This window comes from Canis aureus, chromosome 31 (genome assembly GCF_053574225.1).
Source record: "Canis aureus isolate CA01 chromosome 31, VMU_Caureus_v.1.0, whole genome shotgun sequence".
Classification (NCBI taxonomy): domain Eukaryota; kingdom Metazoa; phylum Chordata; class Mammalia; order Carnivora; family Canidae; genus Canis; species Canis aureus.
The window spans coordinates 2,674,310-2,697,269 of record NC_135641.1 but is presented as its reverse complement, the minus strand read 5'-3'; positions in this window follow the sequence as shown (position 1 = coordinate 2,697,269).

The following is a 22,960-nucleotide window of genomic DNA, read 5'->3' as shown; positions in this document are numbered from 1 at the left end:
AACCTGGGCCTCAGCTGGACCTGGTGAATCTGGTCCCCTTCTGGGTCTCACACAGTCCTGGTGACTTTGTTCCCCACCTGGACCTGATTGCTGTGGACTCTTTCTTGGCCTCACCTGGAACTGGTGACTCTGGTCCCTATCTGGATGTCACCTGGACTAGGGGATTCTGGTACCTCTCTCGGCCTCAACCAGATCTGGTGACTCTGGTCCTCTTCTGGGCCTCACCTGGACCTAGTGAATATGCTCCATCTGGGCCTCATTTGGACCTGTTGACTCTGGTCACTCACTGGGCATCATCGGGAAATGGTTCCACTGCATGGCCTGCTGGTTTGCCTCATCTGGACCTGGTAACTCTGGTCCCTACCTTGGCATCTTCGGGTCATCTTGACCTGGTGAGTGGGGTTCCCACCTGGATCTTACCCATGCCTGGTGACACAGGTCCCCAAGTGGGCCTCACTTGGACCTGGTGAATGTGGTCCTTACCTAGTCCTCACCCGGAAGTTGTAAATCTGGTCACCACCTGGGCATCACCTAGTCCTGGTGACTTTGTTCCCCACCTGGACCTGATTGTTGTGGACACCTTCTTGGCCTCACCTGGAAGTGGTAACTCTGAACCTAACTGGGCCTCTCCCAGATCTGGTGACTCTGGTCCTCACCGGTGGACCATTATGACCTGGATACTCTGTTCCACACCTGAGCCTCACCTGGACATGATGACTCTGGATCCCCTCTGGGCCTCACACTGAGATTGTTACTCGGGTCCCCATCTGGATGTCACCTTGACCAGGTGAACCTGGTACCCCTCTGGGCCTCAACCAGATCTGGTGACTCTGGTCCTCAACTGGGCCTCACCTGGACCTCATGAATATGCTCCATCTGGGCCTCATTTGGACCTGGTGACTCTGGTCCCTACGTGGGCAACAACGGGACCTGGTTCCACATAATGGTCTGCAGGTTGGCCTCTTCTTTATCTGGTAACTCTGGTCCCTATCTGGGCATCATCGGGACACGGTTTCTCTGCATGGCCTGCAGGTTGGCGTCACCTGGACCTCGTAACTCTGGTCCCTACCTGGGCATCATCAGGACACGGTTCCTCTGCATGGCCTGCAGGTTGGCCTCACCTAGACCTGGTGAGTGGGCTTGCCACCTGGGCCTCACCCATACCTGGTGACACAGGTCTCACGTGGGCCTCACTTGGACCTGGTGAATCTGGTCCTTACCTGGTCCTCACCCGGAACTGGTAACCCTTGTCACCACCTGGGAATCACCTGGACCTGGTGAATCTGGTCCCCATCTGGGCCTCACCCATTCCTGGTGACTTTGATCCCCACCTGGACCTGATTGCTGTGGACTCCTTCTTCGCCTCAACTGGAACTTGTGACTCTGCTCCTAACTGGGCCGCACCCAGATCTGGTGACTCTGGTCCTCACATGTGGACCATTATGACCTGGATACTCTGTTCCACACCTGAACCTCACCTGGACATGATGATTCTGGAGGCCCTCTGGGCCTCACCCTGACATGGTGACTCTGGTCCCCATCTGGATGTCCCCTAGACCAGGTGAATCTGGTACCCCTCTAGGCGTCAACTAGACCTGGTGACTCTGGTCCTCATCTGGGCCTCACCTGGACCTAGTGAATATTCTCCCCACCTGCGCCTCGCTGGACCTGGTGACTTTGATTCTACCTGGGCATCATTGGGACATGGTTACTGTATTACCCACTGGGACTGACCTGATCCTGGTAACTCTGGTCCTGACTTTGGCCTCTTCTGTACCAGGTGACTCTGGCTCGACCTGGGCCTCACCTGTACCTGGTGACTCTGATCCTAAGCTTGGGCTCACCTGACCTGGTGACTGTGGTTCCCATCGAGACCTCACCTGGACCTCATGTCTCCGGTTACACCTGGGCCTCACAAGGACCTGGTGTCTCTGGTACCCACCTGGGTAGCATCAGGATATGGTTACACTGTCCACTAACACTCATCCAGCCGGACCTAATAACTCTGGTCTTCACCTGGGGCACACTAGGACATGGTGACACTGGTTCCCATCTGGGTCTCACCTGGACATGGTGAGTCGCATCCACAACTGGTCCTCCCCTGTAACTGGTGATTCTCGTTCCCACATGGACATCAGTGGACCTGGTGGCTGCAGTGTTTCTAGCTTCTCATGTACCTCGTGACTCTGGTCCCCACCAGGGCCTCACAGGGACCTGGTGTGTGTGGTTGCCACCTGCACCTCAAGTGGACCTGGTCATTCTGGTCTGCACCTGAGACTACCCTGGATCTGGTGACTGTGGTCCCCACCTGGGCTTCACCTGCTTTGGGGACTCCGGTCTCCATCTGGGCCTCACCTGGCCCTGTTGACTATGGTCCTCAACTGGGCAAAATTGGGACCCGGTGACTGTATTCCACAACAGGACCTCACCTGGACCAGGTGATTCTGGTCTCCCTCTGGGTCTCACCACGCCCTAGTGACTGTGAACCCAAGTTTGCCCTGACTTGGACCTGCTGACCCTGGTTGTCACCTGCGCCTGACCTCGAATTGTTGACTCTGGTACTTTCAAGGGCCTACCGTGTACCTTGTGATCCTGGTCCCCACCTAGGACTCACGTGGACGTGGTGATTCGTGTCACAACCGCGTACTCACCTGGACCTGCTTACTGTGTTCCACATCTGGGCCTCAAGTAGATTTGTTGACCATGGTCCCCAAGCCGGCCTCACATGACCTGTTGCCTCTGATCCCCACCGGGGCCTCACGTGTACCTGGTAACTCTGGCCCTCTCCTGGGCCTCATCTGGACCTAGTGACTCTGGTCCCCACCTGGGCTTCACCTGGATCTGTTGACTCTGGTCCCCACCTGGACTTCACCTGGATCTGGTGATTCTAGTCGCCACCTGGACCTCTCCTGGACCTGGTGACTCTCTTTCCAACATGGAACTCACCGCTATCTGGTGACTCTGGTCCTCCCTTTGGCCTCAGCTGGACCTGGTGTCTCTCGTGCCCACTTTGACCTAACTCAGAACTACTGAATCTTGCCCCAACTAGGCCGCACCCAGACCTGGTGACTCTTGTCCCCAGCTAAGCCTCAATTCGACCTGATGAATCTGTTCCTCACGTGGGCCTCACATGGACCTGGGTCTCAGCTAGATAGAGTGGCTCTGGTTCCCACAAGGGGCTCACCTGATACTGGTGACTGTGTTCTTATTCTATGCCTCACAAATACCTAGAGATTCTGTTCCCCATCTGGGCCTGCATGGCCCTAGTGACTCTGGTCCTCACCCAGGAATCATTGGGAACTGGATACTCTATTCCACACCTGCGCCTACTCTGACCAGGGACCTCTGGTCCCATTCTGGGCCTCAAACTAAACTGTTTACTCTGGTTCCCACTCTGGGCCTCATCCTTACCTGGTGACTCTGGTCACCCCTTGGTTTTCACTTGGGCCTGGTGAATCTGGTCCTTAGCTGGTCCACACCTGGATCTGGTGACAGGTCGCCACCTGGGCCTCACCTGGACTTGATGAATCCTGTTGCCACCTGCGCCTCACCTGGACCTTGTGACTGTGGTCCCACCTGGACCTCACCTAGATCTGGTGGCTCTGGTTCTCATATGGCGCTCTCCTGGTCCTGGTTCCTGTGGTCTCCTTCTGGCCTCACTTAGAACACAATGACTCTGATCCATATTTGGGCCTCTCCTGGACCTGTTGACTCTGGTCCTTACCTGGGCATCATTGGGACCTGGATACTCTCTTATATACCTTGGCCTCACCTGGACCTTGTGACTGTGGTCCCTTCGGGGCCTCACCTGGACCTCATGTCTCTGGTCCCAACTGGGCCTCAACCTGACCTGGTGACCCTGGTCACTCGTTGGAATTCACTTGGGCTTGGAGAATCTGGTCCTAGGCTGTTCCGCACCTTGATCTGGTGACTGGTCGCCACCTGGGACTCACCTGGATTTGGTGAATCCTGTTGCCACCTGCGCATCACCTGAACCTTGTGACTGTGGTCCCACCTCGACCTCACCTGGACGAGGTGACTGGTTCCCACAGGGACCTCACCTGGACCTGGTGACTCAGGTCCTCATATGGGTATCATGGGACCTGGTTTCTCAGTTCCACATGGGGGCCTCACCTGGACCTAGTGATTCTCGTCCCCCTCTGGGCCTCATCCTGACGTGGAGACTCTGGTCCCCACCTGGATATAACCAGAACCGGGTGACTCTGGTCCACCTCTGGGACTCACCCGGAGCTGGAGACACTGGCCCTCAACTGGGCCTCAACAGGACCTGTTGTATCTACTCCTCACTTAGGCCTCGTCTGGACCTTGTGACTCTTTTCCCACCTGGCATCAATGGGACATGGTTACTCTGTTCCCCACCTGGGCCTCACCTGTACATGATAACTTTGCTCCACACTTTGGCCTCAACTCTTCCTGATGACTCTGGTCCCCCCACCTAGGCCTCAATCTGGAACTGCTGACTGTGGTGCCCACCAGGGTCTTACCTGTACCTGGTGACACTCGTTCCCACACAAAACACACCTGGACCCGGTGACTGTGGTGTTCTTGTAGACTCACATTTACCTGGTGACTCCGGTCCCACTAGGGCCTCACCTGGTTCTGGTGACTCTGGCTTGCAGGTTGGCCTCACCTGGACCTGGTTAGTGAGGTTGCCACCTGGGCCTCACCCGTACCTGGTGACTCAGGTCCCCACGTGGGCCTCTTTGTCCTGGTGAATCTGGTCCTAAAATGTTCCTCTCCCAGACCCGGGGACTCTGTTCCCCACCTGGGCCTCACCTGGACATGATAACTTTGCTCCATACTTTGGCCTCAACTGGTCCTTATGACTCTGGTTCCCCCACCTAGGACTCAATCTGGACCTGGTGACTGTGGTCCCCACCTGGTTCTCACCTAGACCTGGTGTCTCTCGTTCCCACATGAACCACACCTGGACCTGGTGACTGTGGTATTTTTGTAGCCGCACATTTATCTGGTGACTCCGGTCCCCACTAGGGCCTCACGTGGATCTGGTGACTCTTGCCTGAAGGTTGTCCTCACCTGGACCTGGTGAGTGGGGTTGCCAACCCATACCTGGTGACTCAGTTCCCCACGTGGGCCTCTTGGACCTGTTAATCTGGTCGTTACCTGGTCCTCTACCAGACCCGGGGACTCTGGTCCCCAACGGGGCCTCATCTGGACCTGTGACTCTGGTCCCCATCTGGATGTCACCTGGACCAGGTGATTCTGTACCCCGATAGTTCTCAACCAGATCTGGTGACTCTGGTCTTCAACTGGGCCTCACCTGGACCTAGAGAATATGCTCCAACTGGGCCTCATTTGCACCTGGTGACTCTGGTCCCTACATGGGCATCATCGGGACATGGTTCCACAGCATGGCCTGCAGGTTGGACTCACCTGGACATGGTAAGTCCTGTCTCTACCTGGGCATCATCGGGACATGGTTCCTCTGCATGGCCTGCAGGTGGCCTCCCCTGGACCTGTTGAGTGGGGTTGCCACCTGGGCCTCACCCATACCTGGTGACTCAGGTTCCCACGTGCGCCTCACTTGGACCTTGTGAATCTGCTCCTTATCTGGTGCTCACCCGGAACTGGTAACTCTGGTCACCACCTGGGAATCACCTGGACCTGGTGAATTTGGTCCCCATCTGGGCCTCACTTAGTCCTGGTGACTTTGTTACCTACCTGGACCTGATTGATGTGGACTCCTTCTTGGCCTCACCTAGAACTTGTGACTCTGATCCTAACTGGGCCTCAGCCAGATCTGGTGACTCTGGTCCTCACCTGTGGACCATTATGACCTGGATACTCTGTTCCACACCTTACCTCACCTGGACATGATGACTCTGGATCCCCTCTGGGCCACAGCCTGACATGGTGACTCTGGTCCGCATCTGGATGTCACCTAGACCAGGTGAATCTGGTACCCCTCTAGGCCTAAACTAGCCTGGGGGAATCTGGTCCTCAACTCGGCCTCACCGGGACCTAGTGAATATGCTCCCCACCTGCGCCTCATCTGGACGTGGTGACTCGGGTTCTACTTGGGCATCATCGGGACATGGTTACTCTATTCCCCACTGGGACTGACCTGATCCTGGAAATTCTGGTCCTGACTTTGGCCTCTTCTGTACCAGGTGACTCTGGCTCCACCTGGGCCTCACCTGTAACTTGATACTGTGATCCTAAGCATGGCGTCACCTGACCTGGTGACTGTGGTTCCCATTATGATATCACCTGGACCTCATGTCTCTGGTCCGACCTGGGCCTCACCAGGACCTGGTGTCTGTGGTACCAACCTGGTAGCATCAGGATATGGTTACACTCTTCACTAACAGTGACCCAGCCGGAACTATTAACTCTGCTCTTCACCTGGGCCACACCTGGACATGGTGATTCTGGTCTGTACCTGAGACTTTCCTGGATTTGGTGACTGTGGTCCCCACCTGGGCTTCACCTTGACTTGGGGACTCCGGTCCCCATCTGAGCCTCACCTGGCCCTGTTGACCATGGTCCTCAACTGGGCAAAATTGGTACCCGGTGACTGTGCTCCACAACTGGACCTCACCTGGACCAGGTGACTCTGGTCCCCCTCTGGGTGTCACCGTGCCCTAGTGACTGTGAACCCCACTTTGGCCTGACTTGGACCTGCTGACCCTGGTTGCCACCTGCGTCGGGCCTCGAACTGTTGACTCTGGTTCTTGCAAGGTCCTCCCCTGGACCTGGTGATCCTGGTCCCCTTCTGGGCCTCAACTGGACGTGGTGACTCTTGTCACCACCAGGGACTCACCTTGACCTGCTCACAGTGTTCCACACCTGGGCCTCAAGTAGATGTGTTGACCATGGTCCCCAAGCCGGCCTCACATGGACCTGTTGCCTCTGATCATCACCGGTGCCTCACGTGTACCTGGTAACTCTGGTCCTCACCTGGGCCTCATCTGGACCTAGTGACTCTGGTCCCCACCTGGGCTTCACCTGGATCTGGTGACTCTGGTCCCCACATGGACCTCACCTGGACCTGGTGTCTCTCATCCCCACTTTGACCTACTCAGAACTACTGAATCTTGCCCCATCTAGGCCGCACAAAGACCTGGTGACTGTTGTCCCCAGCTATGCCTCAATTCGACCTGATGAATCTGGTCCTCACGGGGGCCTCACATGGACCTGGGAGTCAGCTGGATAGAGTGGCTCTGGTTCCCACAAGGGGCTCACCTGATACTGCTGACTGTGGTCTTATTCTATGCCTCACCAAGACCTAGTGATTCTGTTCCCCATCTGGGACTCCATGGCCATAGTGACTCTGATCCTCACCCAGGCATCATTGGGACCTGGATACTCTATTCCACACTGGGCCTCACTTTGACCAGGGACCTCGGGTCCCATTCTGGGCCTCAAACTAAACTGGTTACTCTGCTTCCCCCTCTGGGACTCACCCTTACCTGGTGACTCGGGTTACCCCTTGGGCTTCACTTGTGCCTGGTGAATCTGGTCCTTAGCTGGTCCGCACTTGGATGTGGTGACTGGTCGCCACCTGGGCCTCACCTGGACTTGGTAAATCCTGTTGCCACCTGCTCCTCACCTGGACCTTGTGACTGTGGTCCCACCTGGACCTCGCCGGGATCTGGTGTCTCTGGTTCCCATATGGGGCTCTCCTGGACCTGGTTCCTGTGGTCTCCATCTGACCTCACCTGGAACACAATGACTCTGATCCATATTTGGGCCTCTCCTGTACCTGTTGACCCTGGTCCTTACCTGGGCATCATTGGGACCTGGATACTCTCTTATATGTCTTGGCCCCACCTGGCCCTGGTGACTGTGGTCCCACATGGGCCTCACCTGGACAGGTGACTGGTTCCCACAGGGACCTCACCTGGACCTGGTGACTCAGGTCCTCATATGGGCATCATGGGACCTTGTTTCAGTTCCACATCGGGGCCTCACCTGGACCTAGTGATTCTCGTCCCCCTCTGGGCCTCACCCTGACGTGGTGACTCTGGTCCCCACCTGGATATCACCAGAACCGTGGGACTCTGGTCCCCCTCTGGGACACACCCGGAGCTGGGGACACTGGTCCTCAGCTGAGCCTCAACAGGACCTGGTGAATCTCCTCCTCACTTAGGCCTCGTCTGGACCTTGTGACTCTTTTCCCACCTGGCAGCAATGGGACATGGTTACTCTGTTCCGCACCTGGGCCTCACATGGACATGATAACTTATCTCCGCACTTTGGCCTCAACTGGTCCTGATGTCCCTAGTCCCCCAACTGAGGCCTCAATTTGGACCTGGAGACTGTCGTCCCCACCTGGGTCTCACCTGGACCTGGTGACTCTCGTTCCCACATGAACCACACCTGGACCTGGTGACTGTGGTGTACTTGTAGACTCACATTTACCTGGTGACTCCGGTTCCCACTAGGGCCTCACCTGGATCTGGTGGCCTCGGCCTGCAGGTTGGCCTCACTTGGACCTGGTGAGTGGGGTTGCCACCTGGGCCTCACCCAAACCTGGTGACTGAGGTTCCCACGTGGGCCTCTTTGACATGTTAATCTGGTCCTTACCTGGTCCTCTCCCAGACCCGGGGACTCTGCTCACCACCTGGGCCTCACCTGGAGCTGGTGAATCTGGTCCCCATCTGGGCCTCACCCATTCCTGGTGACTTTGTTCGCCACCTGGACCTGATTGTTGTGGACTCCATCTTGGCCTCACCTGGAACTGGTGACTCTGATCGTATCTCCACGTCACCCAGATCTGGTGACTCTGGTCCTCACCTGGGCATCATTGGTACCTGGTCACTCTGTTCCACACTTGAGCCTCACCTGGACATGATGACTCTGGAACCTCTCTGGGCCTCACCCTGACCTGGTGACCCTTTTCCCCATCTGGATGTCACCTGGTCCAGGGGATTCTGGTACTCCTCTAGGACTCAATCAGATCTGGTGACTGTGATCCTCAACTGGGCCTCACCTGCACCTAGTGAATATGCTCCATCTGGGCCTCATTTGGACCTGGTGACTCTGATACCTACCTGGGCATCATCGGGACATGTTCCACTGCATGGCCTGCAGGTTGGCCTCACCTGGACCTGAGAACTCTAGTCCCTACCTCGGCATCATCTGGACATGGTTCCTCTGCATGGCTTGCATGTTGGCCTCACTTGTTTCTGGTGAGGGGGGTTGTCACATGGGCCTCACACATGCCTGGTGACACAGGTCCCCACTTGGGCCTCACTTGGACCTGGTGACTCTGGTCCTTACCTGGTCCTCACCCGGAACTCGTAACTCTGTTCACCACCTGGGAATAACCTGGACCTGGTGACTCTGGTCCCCATCTGGATGTCACCTGGACCAGGTGTTCTGGTACCCCTCTAGGCCTCAACCAGAACTGGTGACTCTGGTCCTCAACTGGGCCTCACTGGGACCTAGTGAACATGCTCCCCACCTGCGCCTCATCTGGACCTGGTGACTCTGGTTCTACCTGGGCATCATCGGGACCTGGTTACTCTATTCCCCACTGGGACTGACCTGATCCTGGTAATATTGGTCCTAACTTTGGCCTCTTCTGTACTTAGTGACTCTGGCTCCACCTGGGCCTCAGCTGTAACTGGTGACTCTGATCCTAAGCATGGCCTCACCTGACCTGGTGACTGTGGTTCCCATCGGGACCTCACCTGGACCTCATGTCTCTGGTCCAACCTGGGCCTCACCAGGACCTGGTGTCTCAGGTACCATCCTTTGTAGCATCAGGATATGGTTACACTGTTCACTAACAGTGACCCAGCCAGACCTATTAACTCTGGTCTTCACCTGGGCCACACCTGGACATGGTGACACTCGTTCCCACCTGGGTCTAACCTGGACATGATGATTCGTATCCCCACCTGGTCCTCACCTGTAACTTGTGATTTTCGTTCCCACATGGACATCATCTGGACATGGTGGCTGCAGTGTTTCTAGCTTCTCATGTACCTCGTGACTCTGGTCCCCACCAGGGCCTCACCGGGACCTGGTGAGTGTGGTTGCCACCTGCACCTCACCTGGACCTGGTGATTCTGGTCTGCACCTGAGACTACCCTGGATCTGGTGACTGTGGTCCCCACCTGGACATCACCTGGATTTAGGGACTCCGTTCCCCATCTGGGCCTCACCTGGCCCTGTTGATCAAGGTCTCATCTGGGCAAAATTGGGACCCGGTGACTGTGTTCCACACCTGGACCTCACCTGGACCATGTGACACTGGTTCCCCTCTGGGTCTCACCGTACCCTAGTGACTGTGAACCCCACTTTGGCCTGACTTGGACCTGCTGACCCTGGTTGCCACCTGCACCTGACCTCGAACTGTTGACTCTGGTTCTTTCAAGGTCCTCCCCTGGACCTGGTGATCCTGGTCCCCACCTGGGACTTACCTGGACGTGGTGACCCTTGTCACCACCGGGGACTCACCTGGACCTGCTTACTGTGTTCCACACCTGGGCCACAAGTATACCTGATCACCATGGTCCCCAAGACAGAATCACATGGACCTGTTGCCTCTGATCCCCACCGGGGCCTCACGTGTACCTGGTAACTCTGGTCCTCACCTGGGTCTCATCTGGACCTAGTGACTCTCGTCCCCACCTGGGCTTCACCTGGATCTGGTCACTCTGGTCCCCACCTGGAATTCACCTGGATCTGGTGACTCTGGTCCCCACCTGGACCTCACCTGGATCTGGTGACTCTGGTCCTCAGTATGGCCTCACCTGGACCTAGTGTCTCTCATCCCCACTTTGAACTAACAGAACTGCTGAATCTTGCCCCATCTAGGCCGCACCCAGACCTGATTACTCTTGTCCCCAGCTATGCCTCAATTCGACCTGATGAATCTGGTCCTCACGTGGGCCCCACATGGACCTGGGACTCAGCTGCATAGAGTGGCTCTGGTTCCCACAAGGGCCTCCCCTGATACTGGTGACTGTGGTCTTATTCTATGCCTCAACAGGAACTAGTGATTTTGTTCCCCATCTGGGCCTGCATGGCCTTAGTGACTCTGGTCCTCACCCAGGCATCATTCGGACCTGGATACTCTATTCCACACCTGGGCCTCACTTTGACCCGGGATCTCTGGTCCCATTATGGGCCTCAAACTAAACTGGTTACTCTGGTTGCCCCTCTGGGCCTCACCCTTACCTGGTGACTCTAGTCACCCCGTGGGCTTCACTTGGGGTTGGTGAATCTGGACCTTAGCTGGTTTTCACCTGGATCTGGTGACTGGTCGCCACCTGGGCCTCACCTGGACTTGGTATATCCTGTTGCCACCTGCACCTTACCTTGACCTTGTGACTGTGGTCCCACCTGAACCTCACCTGGATCTGGTGGCTCTGGTTCCCATATGGGCCTCTCCTGGACCTGGTTCCTGTGGTCTCCATCTGGCCTCACCTGGAACACAATGACTCTGATCCATATTTGGGCCTCTCCTGAACCTGTTGACTCTGGTCCTTACCTGGGCATCATTGGGACCTGGATACTCTCTTATATACCTGGGCCTCACTTGGACCTGGTGACTGTGGTCCCACCTGGGCCTCACCTGGACGGGGTGACTGGTTCCTGCAGGGACCTCACCTGGACCTGGTGACTCAGGTCCTCATATGGGCAACATGGGACCTGGTTTCTCATTTCCACAACGGGACCTCATCTGGACCTAGTGACTCTCGTCCCCCTCTGGGCCTCACCATGACGTGGTGACTCTTGTCCCCACCTGGATATCACCAGAACCGGGCGACTCTGGTCCCCTTCTGGGACTCACCCAGAGCTGGGGACACTGGTCCTCAACTGAGCCTCAACAGGACCTGGTGAATCTACTCCTCACTTAGGCCTCATCTGGACCTTGTGACTCTTTTCCCTCCTGGCATCAATAGGACACGGTTACTCTGTTCCCCACCTGGGCCTAACCTGCACACGATAACTTTGCCCCACACTTTGGCCTCAAATGGTCCTGATGACTCTCGTCCCCCCACCTAGGCCACAATCTGGACCTGGTGACTGTGGTCCCCACCAGGCTCTCACCTGGACATGGTGACTCTCGTTCCCACATGAACCACACCTGGACCTGGTGACTGTGGTGTTCTTGTAGACTCACATTTACCTGGAGACTCTGGTTCCCACCTGGATCTGGTGACTCTTGCCTGCAGGTTGTCCTCACCTGGACCTGGTAACTCTAGTCCCTAGATGGGCATCTTCGGGACGTGGTTCCACTGCAAGGCCTGCAGGATGGCCTCACCTGGACCTGGTGAGTGGGGTTACCACTTGTCCTCACCCATACTAGGTGACACAGGTCCCCACGTGGGTCTAACTTGGATCAGTGTATCTGGTAATTCTGGTCACCACCTGAGAATCACCTGGACTTGGTGAATCTGGTAAATCTGGTCACCACCTGGGAATCACGTGGACCTGGTGAATCTGGTCCCCATCTGGGCTTCACCCAGATATGGTGACTCTGGTCCTCACCTATGGAAAATTATGACCTGGATACTCTCTTCCACACCGGAGTCACACCTGCACATGATGACTCTGGAACCTCTCTAGGCCTCACCCTGACCTGGTGATTCTGGTCCCCATCTGGATTTCACCTGGTCCAGGTGATTCTGGTACCCCTCTAGGGTCAACCAGATCTGGTGACTCTGGTCCTCACCTGGGCCTAACCTGGACCTAGTGAATATAATCCATCTGGGCCTCTTTGGACCTGGAACTCTGGTCCCTACCTGGGCATCATCGGAACATGGTTATTCTGCATTGCCTGCAGGTTGGCCTCACCTGGACCTGGTGAGTATGGTTGCCACCTGGGTCTCACCCATACCTGGTGACACGGGTCCCCACGTGGGCCACACTTCGACCTGGTGAATCTGGTCCTTACATGGTCCTCACCCGGAACTGGTAACTCCGGTCATCATCTGGGAATCTCCTGGACCTTGTGAATCTGGTCCCCATCTGGGCCTCCCCAGTCCTGGCGACTTTGTTCCGCACCTGGACCTGATTGCTGTGGACTCCTTCTTGGCCTCACCTGGAACTAGTTACTCTGATCCTAAGTGGGCCTCACATAAATCTGCTGAATCTGGTCTTAACCTGTGGACCATTATGACCTGGATACTCTGTTCCACATCTGAGCCTCACCTGGACTTGATGACTCTGGAACCACTCTGGGCCTCACCCTGACCTTGTGACTCTGGTCCCCATTAGGATGTAACCTGGACCAGGTGATTCTGGTACCCCTCTAGGCCTCAACTTGACCTGGTGACTCTGGTCCCACCTGGGCCTAAACAGGACCTGGTGTCTCTGGTTCCCACCTGGGTAGCATCAGGATCCGGTTACACTGTTCACTAACAGTGACCCAGCCGGACCTATTAACTCTGGTCTTCACCTGGGCCACACCTGGACATGGTGACACTGGTTCCCACCTGGGTCTCACCTGGACATGGTGAGTCGGATCCACATCTGGTCCTACCCTGTAAATGGTGATTCTCGTTCCCACATGGACATCATGTGGACCTGGTGGCTGCAGTGTTTCTAGCTTCTCATGTACTTCGTGACTCTGGTCCCCACCAGGGACTCACCGGGACCTGTTGAGTGTGGTTGCCACCTGCACCTCACCTGGAGCTGGTGATTCTGGTCTGCACCCGAGAGTACCCTGGATCTGCTGACTGCGGTCCCCACCTGGGCTTCACCTGGATTTGGGGATTCCGGTCCCCATCTGGGCCTCACCTGGCCCTGTTGACCATGGTCCTCAACTGGGCAAAATTGGGACCCGGAGACTGTGATCCACAACTGGACCTCACCTGGACCATGTGACTCTGGTCCCCCTCTGGGTCTCACCGTGCCCTAGTGACTGTGAACCCACTTTGGCCTGACTTGGACCTGCTGACCCTGGTTGCCACCTGGGCCTGACCTCGAACTGTTGACTCTGGTTCTTTCAAGGGCCTCCCCTGTACCTGGTGATCCTGGTCCCCACCTGGGCCTCACCTGGACGTGGTGACTCTCGTTACCACCGGGGACTCACCTGGACCTGCTTACTGTGTTCCACACCTGGGTCTCAAGTGAACCTGTTGACCAAGGTCCCCAAGCCGGCCTCACATGGACCTGTTGCCTCTGATCCCCACTGGGGCCTCACGTGTACCTGGTAACGTGGTCCTCACCTGGGCCTCATCTGGATCTAGTGACTCTGGAACCCACCTGGACCTCTCCTGGACCTGGTGACTCTCTTTCCAACATGGACCTCACCTGGATCTGGTGACTCTGGTCCTCAGTTTGGCCTCACCTGGACCTGGTGTCTCTCGTCCCCACTTTGACTTAACTCAGAACTGCTGAATCTTGCCCCACCTAGGCCGCACCCAGACCTGGTGACTCTTGTCCCAAGCTATGCCTCAATTCGACCTGATGAAACCGGTCCTCACGTGGGCCTCACATGGACCTGGGACTGAGCTGGTTAGAGTAGTTCTGGTTCCCACAAGGGGCTCACCTGATACTGGTGACTGTGGTCTTATTCTATGTCTCACCAGGACCTAGTCATTCTGTTCCCATCTGGGCCTGCATATCCGTAGTGATTCTGGTCCTTATCCAGGCATCATTCGGAACTGGATACTCTATTCCACACCTTGGCCTCACTTTGACCAGGGATCTCTGGTCCCATTCTGGCCCTCAAACTAAACTGGTTACTCTATTTCCCCCTCTGGGCCTCACCCTTAGCTGGTGACTCTGGTCACCCCTTGGGCTTCACATGGTCCTGGTGAATCTGGTCCTTAGCTGGTCCGCATCTGGATGTGCTGACTGCTTGCCACCTCAGCCTCACCTGGTCTTGGTGAATCATGTTGCCACCTGCGCCTCACCTGGACCTTGTGTCTGTGGCCCACATGGACCTCACCTGGATCTGGTGGCTCTGGTTTTTATATGGGGCTCTCCTGGACCTGGTTCCTGTGGTCTCCATCTGGCCTCACCTGGAAAACAATGACTCTGATCCATATTTGGGCCTCTCCTGGACCTGTTGACTCTGGTCCTCACCTGGGCATCATTGGGACCTGGATACTGCTCTTATATACCTGGGCCTCAACAAGACCTGGTGACTGTGGTCGCACCTGGGCCTCACCTGGACGAGGTCACTGGTTCCCACAGGGCCCTCACCTGGACCTGGTGACTCAGGTCCTCATATGGGTATCATGGGACCTGGTTTCTCAGTTCCACATCGGGGCCTCACCTGGACTTAGTGATTTTCGTCCCCCTCTGGACCTCACTCCGACGTGCTGACTCTGGTCCCCACCTGGATATCACCAGAACCGGTGACTCTGCTCCCCCTTGGGACTCACCCGGAGCTAGGGACACTGGTCCTCAGTTTGGCCTCATCAGGATCTGGTGAATCTACTCCTCACTTAGGCCTCGTCTGGACCTTGTCACTCTTTTCCCACCTGGCATCAATGGGACATGGTTACTCTGTTCCCCACCTGGGCCTCACCTGGATATGATAACTTTGCTCCACACTTTGGCCTCAACTGGTCCTGATGACTCTGGTCCCCCCACCTAGGCCTCAATCTGGAACTGGTGACTCTGGTCTCCACCTGGGTCTCACCTGGACCTGGTGACTCTCGTTCCCACATGAACCACACCTGGATCTGGTGACTGTGGTGTTCTTGTAGACTCACATTTACCTGGTGACTCCGGTCCCCACTAGGGACTCACCTTGATCTGGTGACTCTGGCCTACAGGTTGGCCTCACCTGGACCTGGTGAGTGGGGTTGCCACCTGGGACTCACCCATACCTGGTGACTCAGGTCCCCACGTGTGCCTCTTGGACCTGGTGAATCTGCTCCTTACCTGGTCCTCTCCCAGACCCGGGGACTCTGGTCCCCACCTGGGCCTCACCTGGACCTGGTGAATCTGGTCCCCATCTGGGCCTCACGCAGTCCTGGTGAGTTTGTTCCCCACCTGGACCTGATTGCTGTGGACTCTTTCTTCTCCTCACCTGGAACTGGTGACTCTGATCCTATATGAGGGTCACCCAGACCTGGGTACTCTGGTTCTCACGTGGGCATCATTGGTACCTGGTGAGACTGTTCCACACCTGAACCTCACCTGCACTTGATGACTCTGGAACCACTCTGGGCCTCACCCTGACCTGGTGACTCTGGTCCTCATCTGGATGTCACTTGGACCAGGTGATTCTGGTACCCCTCTAGTCCTCAACCAGATCTGGTGACTCTGGCCTCACCTGTGGACCATTATGACCTGGTTACTTTGTTACACACCTGAGCCTCACCTGGACATGATGACTCTGGATACCCTCTGAGCCTCAGCCTGAGATGGTGACTCTGATCCCCATCTGGATGTCACCTAGACCAGGTGAATTTGGTACCCCTCTAGGCCTCAACTTGACCTGGTGACTCTGGTCCCACCTGGGCCTAAACAGGACCTGGTGTCTCTGGTACCCACCTGGGTAGCATCAGGATATGGTTACACTGTTCACTAACAGTGACCCAGCCGGACCTATTAACTCTGGGTTCACCTGGGCCACACCTAGATATGGTGACACTGGTTCCCACCTGGGTCTCACCTGGACATGGTGAGTCGGATCCCCACCTGGTCCTCACCTGTAACTTGTAATTCTCGTTCCCACATGGACATGATGTGGACCTGGTGGCTGCAGTGTTTCTAGCTTCTCATGTACCTCGTGACTCTGGTCCCCACCAGGGCCTCACCGGGACCTGGTGAGTGTGGTTGCCACCTGCACCTCACCTGGACCTGGTGATTCTGGCCTGCACCTGAGAATACCCTGGATCTGGTGACTGTGGTCCCGATCTGGTCTTCACTTGGATTTGAGTCTCCGGTCCCCATATCTGGCTCACCTGGCCCTGTTGACCATGACCACAACTGGGCAAAATTGGGACTCAGTGACTGTGTTCCACAACTGGACATCACCTGGACCAGGTGATTCTGGTCCCCCTCTGTGTCTCACCGAGCCCTTGTGACTGTGAACCCCACTTTGGCCTGACTTCGAGCTGCTGACCCTGGTTGCCACCTGCCCCTGACCTCAAACTGTTGACTCTGGTACTTTCAAGGGCCTCCCCTCTACCTGGTGATCCTGGTCCCCACCTGGGTCTCACCTGGACGTGGTGACCCTTGTCACCACCGGGGACTCACCTGGACCTGCTTACTGTGTTCCACACCTGGGCCTCAAGTACACCTCCTGACCATGGTCCCCAAGCACGCCTCACATGGACCTGTTGCCTCTGATTCCCACCGGGTCCTCACGTTTACCTGGTAACTCTGGTCCTCACCTGGGCCTAATCTGGACCTAGTGACTCTGGTCCCCACCTGGACTTCACCTGGATCTGGTGACTCTGGTCCCCACCTGGACCTCACCTGGATCTGGTGACTCTGGTCCTCACTTTGGCCTCACCTGGACCTGGTGTCTCTCGTCCCACTTTGACCAAACTCAGAACTGCTGAATCTTGCCCCACCTAGGCCGCACCCACACCTGGTGACTCTTGTCCCCAACTATGCCTCAATTCGACCTGATGAATCTAGTCCTCACGTGGGCCTCACATGGACCTGGGACTCAGCTGGATAGAGTGGCTCTGGCTCCCACAAGGGGCTCACCTGTTACTGCTGACTGTGGTCTTATTCTATGCCTCACCAGTACCTAGTTATTCTGTTCCACATCTGGACCTGCATGTCGCTAGTGACTCTGGTCCTCACCCAGGCATCATTGGGACCTGGATAATCTATTGACATCTGGGTCTCACTTTGACCAGGGATTTCTGGTCCCATTCTGGGCCTCAAACTAAATGGTTACCCTGGATCCCCCTCTGGTCCTCACCCTTACTTGGTGACTCTGGTCACCCCTTGGGCTTCACTTGGGCCTGGTGAGTCTGGTCTTTAGCTGGTCCTCACCTGGATCTGGTGATTGGTCGCCACCTGGGCCTACCTGGACTTGGTGAATCCTGTTGCCACCTGTGCCTCAAATGGACCTGTGACTGTGGTCCCACCTGGACCTCACCTGGATCTGGTGGCTCTGGTTCCCATATGGGGCTCTCCTTTACCTGGTTCCTGTGATCTCCATCTGGCCTCCCCTGGAACACAATGACTCTGATCCATATTTGGTCCTCTCCTGGACCTGTTGACTCTGGTCCATCCCTGGGCATCATTAGGACCTGGATACTCTCTTATATACCTGGGCCTCACCTGGACCTGGTGACTGTGGTCCCACCTGGGCCTCACCTGGATGAGGTGACTGGTTCCCACAGGGACCTCTCCTGGACCTGGTGACTCAGGTCCTCATATGGGCATCATGGGACCTGGGTTCTCAATTCCACATCGGGGCCTCACTTCGACCTAGTGATTCTCGGCCCCTCTGGGCCTCACCCTGACGTGGTGACTCTGGTCCCCACCTGGATATCACCAGAACCGGGTGAATCTGGTCCCCATCTGGGACTCAACCGGACCTGGGGACACTGTTCCTCAACTGGGCCTCAACAGGACCTGGTGAATCTACTCCTCACTTAGGCCTCTTCTGGACCTTGTGACTCTTCCCACCTGGCATCAATGGGAAATGGTTATTCTGTTCCCCACCTGGGCCTCAACTGGACATGATAACTTTGCTCCACACTTTGGCCTCAACTGGTCCTGATGACTCTGGTCCCCCCACCTAGGCCTCAATCTGGAACTGGTGACTGTGGTCCCCACCTGGGTCTCACCTGGATCTGGTGACTCTCGTTCCCACATGAACCACACCTGGACCTGGTGACTGTGGTCTTCTGGTAGACTCACATTTACATGGTGAGTCTGGTCCCCGCTAGGGCCTCACCTGTATCTGGTGACTCTGGCCTGCAGGTTTGCCTCACCTGGACCTGGTGAGTGGGGTCGCCACCTGGGGCTCACCCATACCTGGTGACTCAGGTCCCCACGTGGGCCTCTTCTATCTGGTGAATCTGGTCCTTACTTGGTCCTTTCCTAGACCCGGGGACACTGGTCACCACTTGGGCTTCACCTAGACCTGGTGAATCTGGTCCCAATCTGAGCCTCACCCAGTCCTGGTGACTTTGTTCCCCACCTGGACCTGATTGCTGCGATCTCTTTCTTGGCCTCACCTGGAACTGGTGACTCTGATCCTATCTGCGCGTCACCCAGACCTGGTGACTCTGGTCCTCACCAGGGCATCATTGGTACCTGGTGACTCTGTTCCACACCTGAGCCTCACCTATACATGAGGCTCTGGACTCTCGAACCACTCTGGGCCTAACCCTGCCTGCTGACTCTGGTCTCCAATTGGATGTCACCTGGACCAGGTGATTCTGGTACCCCTCTCTGCCTCAACCACTTCTGTTGACTCTGGTCCTCAACTGGGCCTCACCTGGAGCTAGTGAATATGCTCCATCTGGGCCTCCTTTGGACCTGGTGACTCTGGTCCCTATCTGGGCATCATCGGGACATGGTTCCTCTGCATGGCCTGCAGGTTGGCCTCACCTGGACCTGGTGAGTGGCGTTGTCACCTTGGCCTCACCCAAGCCTGGTGACACAGGTCCCCACGTGGGTCTCACTTGGACCTTGTGAATCTGGTCTTACCTGGTCCTCACCCGGAACTCCTAACTCGGGTCACCACTTGGGAATCACATGAACCTGGTTAATCTGGTCCCCATCTGGTCCTCATCCAGTCCTGGTGACTTTATCAACCCACCTGGACTTGATTGCTGTAGACTCCTTCTTGGCCTCACCTGGAACTGGTGACTCTGAATCTAACTGGGCCTCACCCATATCTGGTGACTCTGGTCCTCACCTATGGACCATTATGACCTGGATACTCTGTTCCACACCTGAGCCTCACCCTGACATGATGACTCTGGTCCCCATCCGGATGTCACCTAGACTAGGTGAATCTGGTATCCCTCTAGGCGTCAACTTGACCTGGTGACTCTGGTCCTCAACTGGGCCTCACGGGGACCTAGTGAACATGCTCCCCACCTGTGCCTCATCTGTACCTGGTGACTCTGGTTCTATCTGGGCATCATCGAGACATGGTTACTCTATTCCCCACTGGGACTGACCTAATCCTGGTAACTCTGGTCTTGACTTTGGCCTCTTCTGTACCAGGTGACTGTGGCTCCACCTGGGCCTCACCTGTAACTGGTGACTCTGATCCTAAGAATGGCCTCACCTGACCTGGTGACTGTGGTTCCCATCGGGACCTCACCTGGACCTCATGTCTCCGGTCCCACCTGGGCCTTACCAGGACCTGGTGTCTCTGGTACCCACATGGGTAGCATCAGGATATGGTTACACTGTTCACTAACAGTGACACAGACGGACCTATTAACTCTAGTCTTCACCTGGGCCACACCTGGACATGGTGACACTGGTTCCCACATGGGCCTCACCTGGACATTGTAAGTCGGATCCCCACCTGGTCCTCACCTGTAACTGGAATTTCTCATTCCCACATGGACATCATGTGGACCTGGTGGCTGCAGTGTTTCTAGGTTCTCATGTAACTCGTGACTCTGGTCCCCACCAGGGCCTCACCGGGACCTGGTGAGTGTGGTTGCCACCTGCACCTCACCTGGACCTGGTGATTCTGGTCTGCACCTGAGGCTACCCTGGATCTGGTGACTGTGGTCCCCACCTTGGCTTCACCTGGAATTGGGGACCCCGGTCCCCATCTTGGCCTCACCTGGCCCTTTTGACCATGGTCCTCAACTGGGCAAAATTTGGGACCCGGTGACTGTGTTCCACAACTGGACCTCACCTGGACAGGTGTCTCTGGTCCCCCTCTGGGTCTCACCGTGCCCTAGTGACTGTGAACCCACTTTGGCCTTACTTCGAGCTGCTGACCCTGTTGGTCACCTGCGCCTGACCTCGAACTGTTGACTCTGGTTCTTTCAAGGGCCTCCCCTGGACCTGGTGATCCAGGTCCCCACCTGGGCCTCACCTGGACGTGGTGACCCTTGTCACCACTGGGGACTCACCTGGACCTGGTTACAGTGTTCCACACCTGGGCCTCAAGTAGACCTGTTGACCATGGTCCCCAAGCTGGCCTCACATGGACCTGTTGCCTCTGATCCCCACCGGGGCCTCACGTGTACCTGGTAACTCTGGTCCTCACCTGGGCCTCATCTGCACCTAGTGACTCTGCTCCCCACCTGGGCTTCACCTCGATCTGGTGACTGGTCCCCACCGGGACTTGACCTGGATCTGGTGACTCTGGTCCCCAATGGGACTCACCCGGAGCTGGGGACACTGTTCCTAAACTGGGCCTCAACAGGACTTGGTGAATCTACTCCTCAATTAGACCTCATCTGTACCTTGTGACTCTTTTCCCACCTGGCATCAATGGGACATGATTTCTCTGTTCCCCACCTGGGGCTCACCTGGACATGATAACTTTGCTCCACACTTTGGCCTCAACTGGTCCTGATGACTCTGATTCCCCCACCTAGGCCTCAATCTGTACCTGGTGTCTGTGGTCCCCACCTGGGTCTCACCTGGACCTGGTGATTCTCGTTCCCACATAAACTAAACCTGGACCTGGTGACTGTGGTGTACTTGTAGACTCACATTTTCGTGGTGACTCCGGTACCCACTAGGGCCTCACCTGGATCTGGTGACTCTGGCCTGCAGTTTGGGCTCGCCTGGACCTGGTGAGTGGGGTTGACACCTGGGCCTCACCCATACCTGGTGACTCAGGTCTCCACGTGGGACTCTTGGACCTGGTGAATCTTGTTCTTACCTGGTCCTTTCCCAGGCCCGGGGTCTCTGGTCACCACCTGGTTCTCACCTGGACCTGGTGAATCTGGTCCCCATCTGTGCCTCACCCAGTCCTGGTGACTATTTTCCCCACCTGGACCTGATTGCTGTGGACTCTTCCTTGGCCTCACCTGAAACGGGTGAATCTGATCGTATCTGAGTGTCACCCAAACCTGGTGACTCTGGTCCTCAACTACAAATCATTGGTACCTGGAGACTCTGATCCACACCTGAGCCTCACCTGAACATGATGACACTGGAACCTCTCTGGGCCTCACCCTGACCTGGTGACCCTGGTCCCCATCTGGATGTCACCTGGACCTGGTGATTCTTGCACCCCTCTAGGACTCAACCAGATCTGGTGACTCTGGTCCTCAACTGGGCCTCACCTGGACCTAGTGAATATGCTCCATCTGGGCCTCATCTGGACCTGGTGACTCTAGTCCCTACCTGGGCATCATCGGGACATGGTTACTCTATTCCACACTGGGAATTACCTGATCCTGGTAACTCTGGTCCTCTCTTTGGACTCTTCTATACCAGGTCACTCTGGCTCCACCTGGGCCTCACCTGTAACTGGTGACTCTGATCCTACGCATGGCCTCATCTGACCTGGTGACTGTGCTTCCCATCGGGACCTCACCTGGACCTCATGTCTCCGGTCCCACCTGGGCCTTACCAGGACCTGGTGTCTCTGATACCCACATGGGTAGCATCAGGATATGGTTACACTGTTCACTAACAGTGACACAGCCGGACCTATTAGCTCTGGGCTTCACCTGGGACACACCTGGACATGGTGACACTGGTTCCCACCTGGGTCTCACCTGGACATGGTGAGTCGGATCCCCACCTGGTCCTCACGTGTAATTGGTGATTCTCGTACCCACATGGACTCATGTGGAACTGGTGGCTGCAGTGTTTTGAGCTTCTCATGTACCTCTTGACTCTGGTCCCCACCAGGGCCTCACCGGGACCTGGTGAATCTGGTCCCCATCTGGGCCATACCCAGTCCTGGTGACTTTGTTCCCCACCTGGACCTGATTGCTGTGGACTCATTCTTGGCCTCACCTGAAACGGGTGACTCTGATCCTATCTGCACGTCACCTAGACCAGGTGACTCTGGTCCTCACCTGGGCATCATTGGTACCTGGTGACTCTGTTCCACACCTGAGCCTCACCTGGACATCATGAC